The sequence below is a fragment of the Lissotriton helveticus genome (assembly GCF_964261635.1).
Source record: "Lissotriton helveticus chromosome 1_1 unlocalized genomic scaffold, aLisHel1.1 SUPER_1_unloc_85, whole genome shotgun sequence".
NCBI lineage: Eukaryota > Metazoa > Chordata > Amphibia > Caudata > Salamandridae > Lissotriton > Lissotriton helveticus.
Window position 1 is genome coordinate 177,160 of NW_027611731.1, and position 15,467 is coordinate 192,626.

General features: G+C 48.4%; 1 protein-coding gene across 2 annotated transcripts in view; it reads right to left on the reverse strand.

Annotated features, from left to right (window-relative positions):
* Positions 1 to 15,467, reverse strand: part of LOC144806552 (uncharacterized) — a 72,044-nt gene that overhangs the window by 36,021 nt on the left and 20,556 nt on the right. The window contains exon 1 of one of the 2 annotated variants that reach the window (XM_078672893.1): positions 5,669 to 5,736. The exons of the other annotated variant lie outside the window; for it this stretch is intronic. The gene's annotated coding sequence lies outside the window, so the exon portion shown is untranslated. Of the gene's footprint in view, positions 1 to 5,668; positions 5,737 to 15,467 lie in introns of those variants that run through there. 2 annotated transcript variants of the gene reach the window in all.

Consider the following 15,467-nt stretch of genomic DNA (forward strand, 5'->3'; position numbering starts at 1 on the left):
ACTATTCTAACTCCAGGGGGTGCAACAGTAGGGTAAGTGTTGGATGGTAATTTTATGCGTTGTAATGGTATGCGTTGTAATAACTGAGTTGTAATGACATGCGTTGTAGTGGTGTGCGATGTAGTGTCATGCGTTGTAATGACTGCGTTGTAAAAACATGCGTTATAATGGATTTTACGTTGTAAAAGTTGCGTTGTAATGGTAGTGCGTTGTAAAAGTTGCGTTGTAAAGGTTGTTTCCCTCACAGTACAGCGCTTCCAAGGGGCACAGCTTCGCGAGGATAGCGCTTGACAGGCAATCAGTTCCTTCAGGCCAGGCAGCACTTCTACAGCACAGCGCAGGGGAGGCGGACAGTCCCAGCATCAAGCCCAGGGGTCCCAGGGTAACTCTTCTCACCTCCTGGGGGGTCCAGTTCAAGACACTCCTTCCCTTCTGGGCGCTTCTTCGTGCAGAGCTTGCGTGGTGCAAGGTCACAACAGCTTCAGGGACCTAGGGGGGCCCTCCTTCTTCAGGGGCCCTGGGGACAGAGCAGTAGGCACTACTGGGCCAGGTCAGCAGGTAGTGGGGGCATCATCAAAACAGGGTGGTAGGCTTTCACCATCCCCACTGCAGCGTGGCCCTCTTCCTACACAGAGCAGCCTGAACTCCTGAAGTGGGGCTCACAAGCCCTGGGGACAGTAGGGGGGTCCTAGATGGGTGCAGGGTCCAGCACACAGGCCCAAGTGGCGGTATCCCCTTGCAGTAGGTCCTGTCCCATTCCTGTCCCAGCTCTGTGTCATTGCATGGCGGCACAGCCCCCTTACTTATACCCTCCTCCCAGACAGTGCCAGAACCTTCTAGAATGTAGTGGCAAACTGGTCTAAGCTGGCTCAGGTGGAGGGGTAGAGCACCCTGGGTGCCAGGCTTTCCCTCCAAAAGCTAGGGGTGGCTGGGTACGTAACAACTAGACTGCTAACCTCCTGCAGTCGGGTGGCACAACGCACAGCCGTGGCATCCATTTTAAATGCAGTACGCAAATGCAGCATTTCACCAGAGTGCATGTTTACAATGGGGAAAAATAAGTGTACACACCATTGCAGTGCATTTACCGTTACACAGGGCATCTCATACCTCACATGTCCTATTCAATAACCTTCACCATGGGGGAGACATTCTACAATAAGGGGGTAAAAGCTAAATATTTTAGGGGAAGAGGGCCAAGTCCAACACCCTGTAACCCCTCAAACAAAGCAGCAACCTAACGGAAGACATCAAGAACTTCAGTGAATGGATCACCACCTGCACCAACACCCTGGACCCCTCAAGCACAGCAGCAACCTAACGGAAGACATCAAGAACTTCTATGAATGGATCACCACCTGCACCAACACCCTACACCCCCTCAAGCACAGCAGCAACCTAACGGAAGACATCAAGAACTTCAATGAATGGATCACCACCTGCACCAACACCCTGGACCCCTCAAGCACAGCAGCAACCTAACGGAAGACATCAAGAACTGCAATGAATGGATCACCACCTGCATCGACACCCTGGACACCCTCAAGCACAGCAGCAACCTAACGGAAGACATCAAGAACTTCTATGAATGGATCACCACCTGCACCAACACCCTACACCCCCTCAAGCACAGCAGCAACCTAACGGAAGACATCAAGAACTTCAATGAATGGATCACCACCTGCACCAACACCCTGGACCCCTCAAGCACAGCAGCAACCTAACGGAAGACATCAAGAACTGCAATGAATGGATCACCACCTGCATCGACACCCTGGACACCCTCAAGCACAGCAGCAACCTAACGGAAGACATCAAGAACTTCAATGAATGGACCTCCACCTGCACCGACACCCTAGCCCCCTCAAGCACAGCAGCAACCTAACGGAAGACATCAAGAACTTCAATGAATGGACCTCCGCCTGCACCGACACCCTAGCCCCCTCAAGCACAGCAGCAACCTAAAGGAAGACAACAAGAACTGCAATAAATGGATCACCACCTGCAATGACAACCTGGACCCCCTCAAGCATAGCAGCAACTTAACGGAAGACATCAAGAACTTCAATGAATGGACCTCCACCTGCACCGACACCCTAGCCCCCTCAAGCACAGCAGCAACCTAACGGAAGACATCAAGAACTACAATGAATGAATCAACACCTGCACCAACACCCTGGACCCCTCAAGCACAGCAGCAACCTAAGGGAAGACATTAATAACTGCAATTAATGGATCACCACCGGCACCGACACCCTGGACCCCCTCAAGCACAGCAGCAACCTAACGGAAGACGTCAAGAACTTCAATGAATGGATCACCACCTGCACCAACACCCTGGACCCCTTCATGCAAAGCAGCAACCTAACGGAAGACATCAAGAACTACAATGAATGGATCACCACCTGCACCAACACCCTGGACCCCCTCAAGCACAGCAGCAACCTAACGGAAGACGTCAAGAACTTCAATGAATGGATCACCACCTGCACCGACACCCTGGACCTCCTCAAAAACAGAAGCAGCAACCTAATGGAAGACATCAAGAACTTCAATGAATGTATCACCACCTGCACCGACACCCTGGACCCCTCAAGCACAGCAGCAAACTAACAGAAGACATCAAGAACTTCAATGAATGTATCACCACCTGCACCGACACCCTGGACCCCCTCAAGCACAGCAAAACTATTCAATATCACGAATACAAGTCAATTGGCACACATAGGCATCCAGGTCAATGTATGGCAGAAGAGGCAGGTAAGCAGGGCTGCACTGGCCTGACAGGTCAATGTATGGCAGAAGAGGCAGATAAGCAGCGCTGCACTGGCCTGACAGCTCAATGTATGGCAGAAGAGGCAGGTAAGCAAGTCAGGTCGGCGCAGCCCTGCTTACCTGCCTCTTCTGCCATACATTGAGCTGTTAGGTCAGCGCAGCCCTGCTTCCCTGCCTCTTCTGCCATACATTGACATGTCAGGTCAGCTCTACAGGCACTGCCAGACGGCAGTACAGGCCAGTGCAGCCCTGCTTACCTGCCTCTTCTGCCATACATTGACCTGTCAGGTCAGTGCAGCCCTGCTTACCTGCCTCCTCTGCCATACATTGACCTGTCAGGTCAGTGCAGCCCTGCTTACCTGCCTCTTGTGCCATACATTAACCTGTCAGGTCAGTGCAGCCCTGCTTACCTGCTTCTTCTGCCATACATTGAGCTGTCAGGTCAGCTGCCAGACGGCAGTACAGGCCAGTGCAGCACTGCTTACCTGCCTCTTATGCCATACATTGACCTGTCAGGTCAGTGCAGCCCTGCTTACCTGCCTATTCTGCCATACATTGAGCTGTCAGGTCAGCCCTGATTACCTGCCTCTTCTGCCATGCATTGAGCTGTGAGGCCTGTGTGCAGCCCTGCTTACCTGCCTCTTCTGCCATACATTGACCTGTCAGGCCAGTGCAGCCCTGCTTACCTGCCTCTTCTGCCATACATTGAGCTGTCAGGTCAGCCCTGCTTACCTGCCTCTTCTTCCTTACATTGACCTGTCAGGCGAGTGCAGCCCTGCTTACCTGCCACTTCTGCCATACATTGACCTGTCAGGTCAGTGCAGCCCTGCTTACCTGCCTCTTCTGCGATACATTGACCTGTCAGGTCAGGTCAGCCCTGCTTACCTGCCTCTTCTGCCATACATTGAACTGTCAGGCCAGTGCAGCCCTGCTTACCTGCCTCTTCTGCCATACATTGAGCTGTCAGGTCAGCCCTGCTTACCTGCCTCTTCTGTCATACATTGACCTGTCAGGCCAGTGGAGCCCTGCTTACCTGCCTCTTCTGCCATACATTGACCTGTCAGGTCGGTGCAGCCCTGCTTACCTACCTCTTCTGCCATACATTGAGCTCTCAGGTCAGCCCTGCTTACCTGCCTCTTCTGCCATGCATTGACCTGTCAGGTCAGCCCTGCTTACCTGCCTCTTTTGCCATGCATTAACCTGTCAGGTCAGCCCTGCTTACCTGCCTCTTCTGCCATGCATTGACCTGTCAGGTCAGCCCTGCTTACCTGCCTCTTCTGCCATACATTGACCTGTCAGCTCAGCCCTGCTTACCTGCCTCTTTTGCCATACATTGACCTGTCAGGTCAGCCCTGCTTACCTGCCTCTTCTGCCATACATTGAGCTGTCAGGTCAGCCCTGCTTACCTGCCTCTTCTGCCATGCATTGACCTGTCAGGTTAGCCCTGCTTACTTGCCTCTTCTGCCATGCATTGACCTGTCAGGTCAGCCCTGCTTACCTGCCTCTTCTTCCAGGCATTGACCTGTCAGGTCAGCCCTGCTTACCTGCCTCTTCTGCCATACATTGAGCTGTCATGTCAGCCCTGCTTACCTGCCTCTTCTGCCATACATTGACCTGACAGGTCAGCCCTGCTTACCTGCCTCTTCTGCCATACATTGAGCTGTCAGGTCAGCCCTGCTTACCTGCCTCTTCTGCCATACATTGAGCTGTCAGGCTAGTGCATCCCTGCTTACCTGCCTCTTCTGCCATACATTGACCTGTCAGGTCGGTGCAGCCCTGCTTACCTACCTCTTCTGCCATACATTGACCTGTCAGGTCGGCCCTGCTTACCTGCCTCTTCTGTCATACCTTGACCTGTCAGGTCAGCCCTGCTTACCGGCCTCTTCTGCTATACATTGACCTGTCAGGTCAGCCCGGCTTGCCTGCCTCTTCTGCCATGCATTGACCTGTCAGGTCAGCCCTGCTTACCTGCCTCTTCTGCCATGCATTGACCTGTCAGGTTAGCCCTGCTTACCTGCCTCTTCTGCCATACATTGACCTGTCAGGTCAGCCCTGCTTACCTGCCTCTTCTGCCATACATTGACCTGTCAGGTCAGCCCTGCTTACCTGCCTCTTCTGCCATACATTGAGGTGTCAGGTCAGCCCTGCTTACCTGCCTCTTCTGCCATACATTGAGCTGTCAAGTCAGCCCTGCTTACCTGCCTCTTCTGCCATGCATTGACCTGTCAGGTCAGCCCTGCTTACCTGCCTCTTCTGCCATGCATTGACCTGTCAGGTCAGCCCTGCTTACCTGCCTCTTCTGCCATGCATTGACCTGTCAGGTCAGCCCTGCTTACCTGCCTCTTCTGCCATACATTGAGCTGTCATGTCAGCCCTGCTTACCTGCCTCTTCTGCCATACATTGACCTGACAGGCCAGCCCTGCTTACCAGCCTCTTCTGCCATACATTGAGCTGTCAGGTCAGCCCTGCTTACCTGCCTCTTCTGCCATGCATTGACCTGTCAGGTCAGCCCTGCTTACCTGCCTCTTCTGCCATGCATTGACCTGTCAGGTCAGCCCTGCTTACCTGCCTCTTCTTCCATGCATTGACCTGTCAGGTCAGCCCTGCTTACCTGCCTCTTCTGCCATACATTGAGCTGTCATGTCAGCCCTGATTACCTGCCTCTTCTGCCATACATTGACCTGACAGGTCAGCCCTGCTTACCTGCCTCTTCTGCCATACATTGAGCTGTCAGGTCAGCCCTGCTTACCTGCCTCTTCTGCCATACATTGAGCTGTCAGGTCAGCCCTGCTTACCTGCCTTTTCTGCCATACATTAAGCTGTCAGGCCAGTGCAGCCCTGCTTACCTGCCTCTCCTGCCATACATTGACCTGTCAGGTCAGCCCTGCTTACCTGCCTCTTCTGCCAGTCGTCAAAGGTGGCTTCAGGCGTTGTACAAAGCTCTCTCAACATTCAAGTGTTCCTTGTTCCCAGAGCAGTGGGGCGTGGCCCAGTGTGTGGTGAGCTCAGAGCAGGCGTCACACTGCGCTCGAGGCTGCCCTACTTCCTCCTTCCTCGCAGCATCACATGGCTTCACCTCCCTTTCTTCAGCTAGAAAAGCTTTCACAGCTCCCTCCTCCCCCAGACCTCCAGCTGCAGAGCACGTGCAGCCCCCAGAGGGGGCCATTGTACCCCCTCCTCCCCAGACCTCTGGCTGCAGAGCACGTTCAGCCCCAGAAGGGGTCATTGTACCCCTTCCTCCCCCAGACCTCCAGCTGCAGAGCATGTGCAGCCCCCAGAGGGGGCCATTGTACCCCCCTCCTCCCCCAGACCTCCAGCTGCAGAGCACGTGCAGCCCCCAGAGGGGGCCATTGTACCCCCTCCTCCCCAGACCTCCAGCTGCAGAGCACGTGCAGCCCCACGAGGGGGGGCCGGCTCCAGCTGCTGAGCACGTGCAGCCACACGAGGGGGGCCGGCTCCAGCTGCAGAGCACGTACAGCCCCACAAGGGGGGCCGGCTCCAGCTGCAGAGCACGTGCAGCCCCAGAGGGGGGCCGGCTCCAGCTGCAGAGCACGTGCAGCCCCAGAGGGGGGGGGGCGGCTCCAGCTACAGAGCACGTGCAGCCCCACAAGGGGGGCCAGCTCCAGCTGCAGTGCGCGTGCAACCCCAGAGGGGGGGTGACTCCAGCTGCAGAGCACGTGCAGCCCCACAAGGGGGGCTGGCTCCAGCTGCAGAGCACGTGCAACCCCACGAGGGGGGCCGGCTCCAGCTGCAGAGCACGTGCAGCCCCACGAGGGGGGCCGGCTCCAGCTGCAGAGCACGTGCAACCCCATGAGGGGGGCCGGCTCCAGCTGCAGAGCATGTGCAGCCCCAGAGGGGGCTGGCTCCAGCTGCAGAGCACTTGCAGCCCCAGAAGGGGGCCGGCTCCAGCTGCAGAGCACGTGCAGCCCCACGAGGGGGGCGGCTCCAGCTGCAGAGCACGTGCAGCCCCACGAGGGGGGGTCTGCTCCAGCTGCAGAGCACGTGCAGCCCCACAAGGGGGGGCGGCTCCAGCTGCTGAGCACGTGCAGCCACACGAGGGGGGCCGGCTCCAGCTGCAGAGCACGTGCAGCCCCACGAGGGGGGCGGCTCCAGCTGCAGAGCACGTACAGCCCCACGCGGGGGCTATTGGACCCATGCGAAGAACAAGGTGTAATGAACCAGCCCTTAACCTAATGTGATGAAGAATCTTTCTTATGGAACATTCCAAGCAGGTTATCCTCTGACACAATGTATAACTTTATGTATAGAAAAATATAGCATAGGCTGTAGAAACTAGGGATTATGGAATATAATATACAACTGAGCACAGAAATGTATAATAACACACTGTAATATGACAATATAGGTTTCTCCAGAAGCAGCATGGAGAGACTTATCTGGAGAGAAGCCTCGAGTGGAGGGTCTGGTTTTTGGGCAATCCCCTCTACAACATTTGTAGCGCCTAACAAACTCAAATAAAATAAAGTGACGTATGAGAATGTGTCCCAGCAACATGAGATGGGAGGTAAAGGTGCATAACCAGGACAATGCACAAGGTGGTTGCAGGCAATGCCCTCTGGTGGGAAGTAAAGGTGCATAACCAGGACATTGGCAAAAACAACAGGTGATGGACAGAATGCAGAACAATGTCATACATTCCCCCCCAGTACAGAGATCTGGGCCTAAATCCATCGTTTTTTTGCTCACCATGCCTTTCCAGTTTGAACCCAGCCATATGCAAATCAGTCTTGACCCTGTGCCCCATGGAAACAGTCCAGCCCGAACTGCCAAGCCAGGTCCTCCCTGGACTGGAACCAAGCATCCAAGGACCGGTTTTGGGCTTTCAGCCCTCATCAGCCAGGATAGCTTGATTCCAGTGGCATGGAGAGCACGGGACTCACGTCTGAGCATACCCGTCCCACTCGGGGTGACAAAAGTAAAAACAACAGGTGATGGACAGAATGCAGAACAATGTCATACATTCCCCCCAGTACAGAGATCTGGGCCTAAATCCATAGTTTTTTTGCTCACCATGCCTTTCCAGTTTGAACCCAGCCATATGCAAATCAGTCTTGACCCTGTGCCCCATGGGAACAGTCCAGCCCGAACGGCCAAGCCAGGTCCTCCCTGGACTGGAACCAAGCATCCAAGGACCGGTTTCTGACCTGGGGTGGTGTGGAGTGCAAAAAAATGTTGTTTTTGCCTTAACCAGGACATTGCACAAGGTGGCTGCAGGCAATGCCCTCTGTTGGGAAGGCCTTCAAGTGGCCACCCTGCACGGGCACCTAAAGTCTGGTATTTACCGGCACATGAGGAACCCACTCGCGTGTGCAAAGCTGTAAGTGGAAATAGACCAATAACAAACATATCTTTCAGCCACACAACTCCTTTGAAACTATGCACACCTCTGCACCGTCCGCCACGTACGCATCATGCGCGACTCCTGCAGACTTCAGGGCACTTCTTAAGTGGTGAAACAAGGCTCTTTCTATGGCCAGAACAACCAGGAGATTCCTCCAACAGCAGTCACGGTCCATTGATGGGGCATAAAAGACACCTAACTGAAGACATCAAGAACTGCAATGAATGGATCACCACCTGCACCGACACCCTAGACCCCTCAAGCATCCCCGCAGCAACCTAACAGAAGACATCAAGAACTTCAATGAATGGATCACCACCTGCACCACCACCCTGAACCCCTTCAAGCATCCCAGCAGCAACCTAACGGAAGACATCAAGAACTTCAATGAATGGATCACCACCTGCACCGACACCCTGGACCCCTTCAAGCACAGGTACAACCTAACGGAAGACATCAAGAACTTCAATGAATGGATCACCACCTGCACCGACACCCTGGACCCCTTCAAGCACAGGTGCAACCTAACGGAAGACATCAAGAACTTCAAAAACAAAAAAAGCAAACGCAGTCACAGTCCAAATGATGGGGCATAAAACACACCAGGCGCGCTCTGGACACGAGGCATTCGTCAGCTTGATATACACGTTACAGGAATTTCTAATCGATAAGTTGTTCTCTCGACTCAACGGCAAGGCAGGTGATCAATTCTCAACTTTCTCTGCGCAGACACCGTGGGATGAGCTGGAGGTGAGGCAAACGGTGGTCAGCCCGGCGGAAACACCTGTGTGACGGGCTGGGAACCCGGCCTGACACCGAGCTGGCACTGCACAACCAGATCGGGGGAGATAAAAGATGGCAAAATGGGGCTCGAGGCGGAAAGGTGGGGGTGGCATGCGATGGGAAAGTGGCACGACGGACTGAAATTAAGCAAGTTTGACAGCCCCATTGTCGGGCCGTCCCATTGTCAGGTTGAATTCAAAGCTATGCATCCGCTGCCGGGTAAACAACAGGCTACATTTTCAAAGCACGGAGCCACACTGGCAGAGTTCCCGCTTGCCCTCTCTCTTTTCCCACCCTAAAATGCTGGGCTGCACACATCAGGACGCCGTGCTAGCCCACGCGAGGCCACTCAGTCAACCTAGAAGGGGGCCCAGGCAGTGGTAGCACTGAGAGGCTCTATTTAGGGAGGATAAGATGAAAGCACTGTTGGCAGTGGCGGGGAACAACCATAATAACGCAAATTTACGACGCAGCACCATCACAGCGCAACCATTACAACGTAGGTGCCATTACAACGAATGCCATTACAACGCATGCCATTACAACACAGGTGCTATTACAACGCATGCCATTACAACGTAAGTATAGGTAAGTATTTAATTTTATTAATATTAATTTAATTTTAATTTCTTTTAATTTTATAAAATAAATGTAATTAATTAAAATATGTTTAATTTTAATGTAACTTTTTTGATTTATAAATTAATTTATTTAAAATAATTATAACAATTTAAATACATTTAATATTTTTAGAAATTATAATGTAATTTATTTAATTATTTTTTCATTTTTAATTACATTTATTTTAGAACAGTACATTTTACCCTTACACTATCCAACACTTACCCTACTATTACACCGCCCTGGAGTTAGAATAGTAATTTTTAGCCCTACACTATCCAACACTTACCCTACTATTACACCCCCCTGGAGTTAGAATAGTAATTTTTACCCCTACACTACCCAACACTTACCCTACTATTACACCCCCCTGGAGTTAGAATAGTAATTTTTACCCCTACACTATCCAACACTACCCTACTATTACACCCCCCTGGAGTGAGAATAGTAATTTTTACCCCTACACTATCCAACACTTACCCTACTATTATACACCCAAGGAGTTAGAATAGTAATTTTTACCTCTACACTATCCAACACTTACCCTACTATTACACCCCCCTGGAGTTAGAATAGTATTTTTTACCCCTACACTATCCAACACTTACCCTACTATTACACCCCCTGGAGTTAGAATAGTAATGTTTACCCCTACACTATCCAACACTTACCCTACTATTACACTCCCCTGCAGTTAGAATAGTAATTTTCACCCCTACACTATCCAACACTTACCCTACTATTACATCCCTCTGGAGTTAGAATAGTAATTTTTACCCCTACACTATCCAACACTTACCCTACTATTACACCACCCTGGAGTTAGAATAGTAATTTTTTACCCCTACACTATCCAACACTTACCCTACTATTACACCCCCCTGCAGTTAGAATAGTAAATTTAACCCCTACACTATCCAACACTTACCCTACTATTACACCCCCCTGGAGTGAGAATAGTAATTTTCACCCCTACACTATCCAACATTTACCCTACTATTACACACCCAAGGAGTTAGAATAGTAATTTTTACCTCTACACTATCCAACACTTACCCTACTATTACACCCCCCTGGAGTTAGAATAGTATTTTTTACCCCTACACTATCCAACACTTACCCTACTATTACACCCCCCTGGAGTTTGAATAGTAATTTTTACCCCTACACTATCCAACACTTACCCTACTATTACACTCCCCTGCAGTTAGAATATTAATTTTTACCCCTACACTATCCAACATTTACCCTACTATTACATCCCTCTGGAGTTAGAATAGTAATTTTTACCCCTACACTATCCAACACTTACCCTACTATTACACCCCCCTGGAGTTAGAATAGTAATTTTTACCCCTACACTATCCAACACTTACCCTACTATTACACCCCCTGGAGTTAGAATAGTAAATTTAACCCCTACATATCCAACACTTATCCTACTATTACACCCCCCTGGAGTGAGAATAGTAATTTTCACCCCTACACTATCCAACATTTACCCTACTATTACACACCCAAGGAGTTAGAATAGTAATTTCTACCCCTACACTATCCAACACTTACCCTACTATTACACCCCCCTTGAGTTAGAATAGTATTTTTTACCCCTACACTATCCAACACTTACCCTACTATTACACTCCCCTGCAGTTAGAATATTAATTTTTACCCCTACACTATCCAACATTTACCCTACTATTACATCCCTCTGGAGTTAGAATAGTAATTTTTACCCCTACACTATCCAACACTTACCCTACTATTACACCCCCCTGGAGTTAGAATAGTAATTTTTACCCCTACACTATCCAACACTTACCCTACTATTACACCCCCTGGAGTTAGAATAGTAAATTTAACCCCTACATATCCAACACTTATCCTACTATTACACCCCCCTGGAGTGAGAATAGTAATTTTCACCCCTACACTATCCAACATTTACCCTACTATTACACACCCAAGGAGTTAGAATAGTAATTTCTACCCCTACACTATCCAACACTTACCCTACTATTACACCCCCCTTGAGTTAGAATAGTATTTTTTACCCCTACACTATCCAACACTTACCCTACTATTACACCCCCCTGGAGTTTGAATAGTAATTTTTACTCCTACACTATCCAACACTTACCCTACTATTACTTCCCTCTGGAGTTAGAATAGTAATTTTTACCCCTAAACTATCCAACACTTACCCTACTATTACACCCCCCTGGAGATAGAATAGTAATTTTTACCCCTACACTATCCAACACTTACCCTACTATTACACCCCCCTGGAGTTAGAATAGTAAATTTAACCCCTACACAATCCAACATTTACCCTACTATTACACACCCAAGGAGTTACAATTATAAATTTAAATATATTAAAAAAAAATAGAAATTAATTAAAATTATTTAATAAACAATTTTTGTAATTTAATTCAAATTAAATTAATATTAAAACAATTAAATACTTACCTATACTTACGTTGTAATGGCATGCGTTTTAATGGCACCTACGTTGTAATTGCATGCGTTGTAATGGCATACGTTGTAATGGCACCTACGGTGTAATAGTTGCGTTGTGATGGCATGTGTTGTGAATGCATGCGTTGTAACGTCATACATCCGTAGTGGCAGCTTCCACACTGGCGCGTGGGTGGCTTTAGACGGGATTAGGAAAGGATGGAGAGGGGAGGCTGTTCCTAGAGAAGGCTGAGTTCATAGTGGGCACGGAACAAAGAAAACCAGTGGTGCGGGGGCGAGGGAGCCTGTTGTCTGTGCCGTGCTGAAGCGCGTAACAGACACCGGTGGGACTTGGGTGGAGCAAAGGCGGGACATGCGCCCGCATTTGCCCAATTGCGTGCCTTATTTTTTTTAAAACAACACGCTAAAGCCAATGGCAACCAGTGAAAGCAAAACCACATGCAGAAGCGTGTGGTCAGCTTTCAGAACCCTGTATAAGAGGTCTCTCGCTGCGCCAGAAATGTTGCCCACTGCAATGCTACGCGCGAGACCTAAATAGGCCTAAACACTATCAGTGAAGTCCTCCCTCCCATCCTGAACGATTCCATCAATGCAGCCCTCTTCCCAGGAGCCTTGAAACAGGCAGCTGGTACAGCCCTGCTGAATAAACCCTCCATGGACCTAACCAAACTCTACAACTACTGACCGAGCTTCCTCCTACCATACACGGCCAAAGTCCTACTGACCACCATCAACAGGTGTTAGACCTGGCACCATTGGTGTGGGTCTCCCTTTCATTTTTGCTGTTGCCTCATGTATTTTTGCTGGTGTTAGATGCTTTGGGCACTGTGCCACTGCTATCCAGTGCCACAGTGCAAATGCTCTCTATTGTAAATTGATGTATTAATCAGTGGTTCCATGTTTGGCTATTTGGTTTACTTGTCAGACTCTAGTCTAGTGCACTGAGTGTGCCCAGGGCATGTAAATCCAAATACAGCTGGTGGGCCTGCAGCACTGGTTGTGCCACCCACAGAAGCAGCCTTGTAAGATGTGTCTAATGTCTGCCATTGCAGAGCCTGTGTGCAGTCTGGTACTGTCATGCTGACTGGGCAAGTGCACCCACTAGCCAGTCCCTAAACCTTCCCTTTTCTTCATATCAGTCACCCCTATGGTAGGCCCATGGGCAGAGTGCATTATAGGTATAAAGTGTGACAAGCCCTGATGTGTGTGGCATGTCCTAATAGTGAATTAAAGTGATTTTCATTTTTCACTATTGCAAAGCTACCTGTTCTCCATAGGCCAGAATGGGCTGTTAGAGTTATTACATTTTATAATCCTAACTATCTCAGAGAACATGGTAGAAATTCGAGTTTAGTATGCCTGAACACAGAATAAGAAAATACATCTTTTAGTGAAGTTGGTTTTAATATTCTGTGTTTGCAAATACCACTTTTAGAAAGTAGGTATTTGCTTGTCTAACCATTCAGTTCAGTTCACACGCTTTTATTCGGGTGTAATATACAACCATATAAGCAGTGCATATAATCTTCAAAAAAGCAATACAACATAATAAAATACAAAACAGACAGCATATACCAACAGTTAAGAGACAATGTAAATACATAAATCAACAAACAAGATCATATATTCATAATTTTGTTAACAACAATGGGGGAAAGTGCATTGTGCAATTCAGAATTTCAGTTTTCCATTGTTTAGACAGTACTATACATACTAAATATAAAAAAATAAAGTGCATTGTGCCCTTTACATGAGTGGTGCCATAACATTGTCCACATTAACGATCAGTGATTTAGGAGCAGTTAGCTATACCCTCTCAGTTGTCAGACTACAATAGATTTCCTGATAGCAATAGAATGTAATAAATAAGATGCTACATGAAAACATAATCCTGGGTTGTCCAAAGAGATCAACAAATTCATTGCTGTTGTTGTCGATCTTACATTATACTTTAAAAAGATAGGTTTTAAGTAAAATGTCCTTATAAAAAGATAAAATTGGCAAAATAATAAAAAATGGCAGCAGCTTTGTCGTGATATATTGTCACAAGGGCAGACGGCCGATGAACGTTTGTTCATGACTGGGAATGCCACAAGATGATGGGCAATACCCAGCCGAAGACGGGTCAAAACAAAGCGATGAGATGATTTAGAAACAATAGTTAAGTAATCCTGAAAACCATCATTAAGACCCAATTGCTGATAGAACATAAAAGTTGACTGGTCACCAATAGCTCTAAAACGAGTCTTTATTTTATATTTAAGCAAAGAGGTTTTTATCTCCGATTTGGCAATTAAAGGTGCATAATCTAGTCCAGTCTGGGCATCATAATTAAAAAGGAGGCCATACCAATGGTGGATGTAATTTAGCCAAGGGATTTTAAGGCAATTATCTGATCTCATACAGTCTTTAATTATAGATTGGGTCAAAGCAGTCTCGTTCTTAGCCCAAATAGATCTCCATATGAGAAGCGGTCGAAGGGCAACGAGATCTGTAATGTAATTAATACCCACTTCGCGGTGTATGATTTCTGTCGAAGCTGATTGTGGAACACATAAAAGACGTTTAAGAAAAGTATTTTCATCCTGCTGTAATAGTTCAAATTGGCTATGGCCCCATACCCTGCACCATAAAGGGCAGAGGTAACACATCTTGCATTATAGATAGTTACCATGTCCGCAATGCGGCGGTTACCCAGTTTTGTCGCAAATCTAAAAATCCCGTTGGTGTTCCTAGTCATCTTAGAGCGTATATTTTCCTGTTCGCACACCCATCTCCCCATGCCTGCAAAAGTAATGCCTAAGTAACAGAAAGACTTAGGACTTAAAAGGAGCTATTGGCTTTGGGCTTCATGCCACAAGCCATAACAAATGTCTTTGTCTTAATAATTAAAAGTTTCCTGTTTTCGATAAATTAAACAAACTCATTAATCAGACGCTGCAATCCAATGGGTGTACGCGACATTAATACAGCATCGTCTGCATATAGTAGAATGGGTATAGCACTTCCCTTGACCATTGGGGCGTCACAGGTATCAATCTCAAGGCTGCATCCACATGATTAATAAATAAATAAAATAATAAAGGCACAAGGACCCAACCCTGGCGGATTCCCCTTCTGACCCTAAAGGATGGTGTACATTCTCCCTTATACCCATAACGTACTTTGCTAGAGAGCGTCGCATATAGTCTTGCTAAAAAGTGAATAGTTTCCTTGGGAGCTCCAAGTTCTAGCAGTATTGGCCACAGTATAGAGTGGTCGACCAGGTAGAAAGCACTGCTGAGGTCAGCAAAGCAAAGATACAGATTTCCTCCTTTAGCCAGGGTATATTTTCCTAACAATAAATCAAGATTGACACATTGTTCAAGGGTTCCTAGACCCTTTCTAAACCCATACTGGACCGGGACAAGATCTTATTGTCATTCACCCGGGTTTCCAATCTCT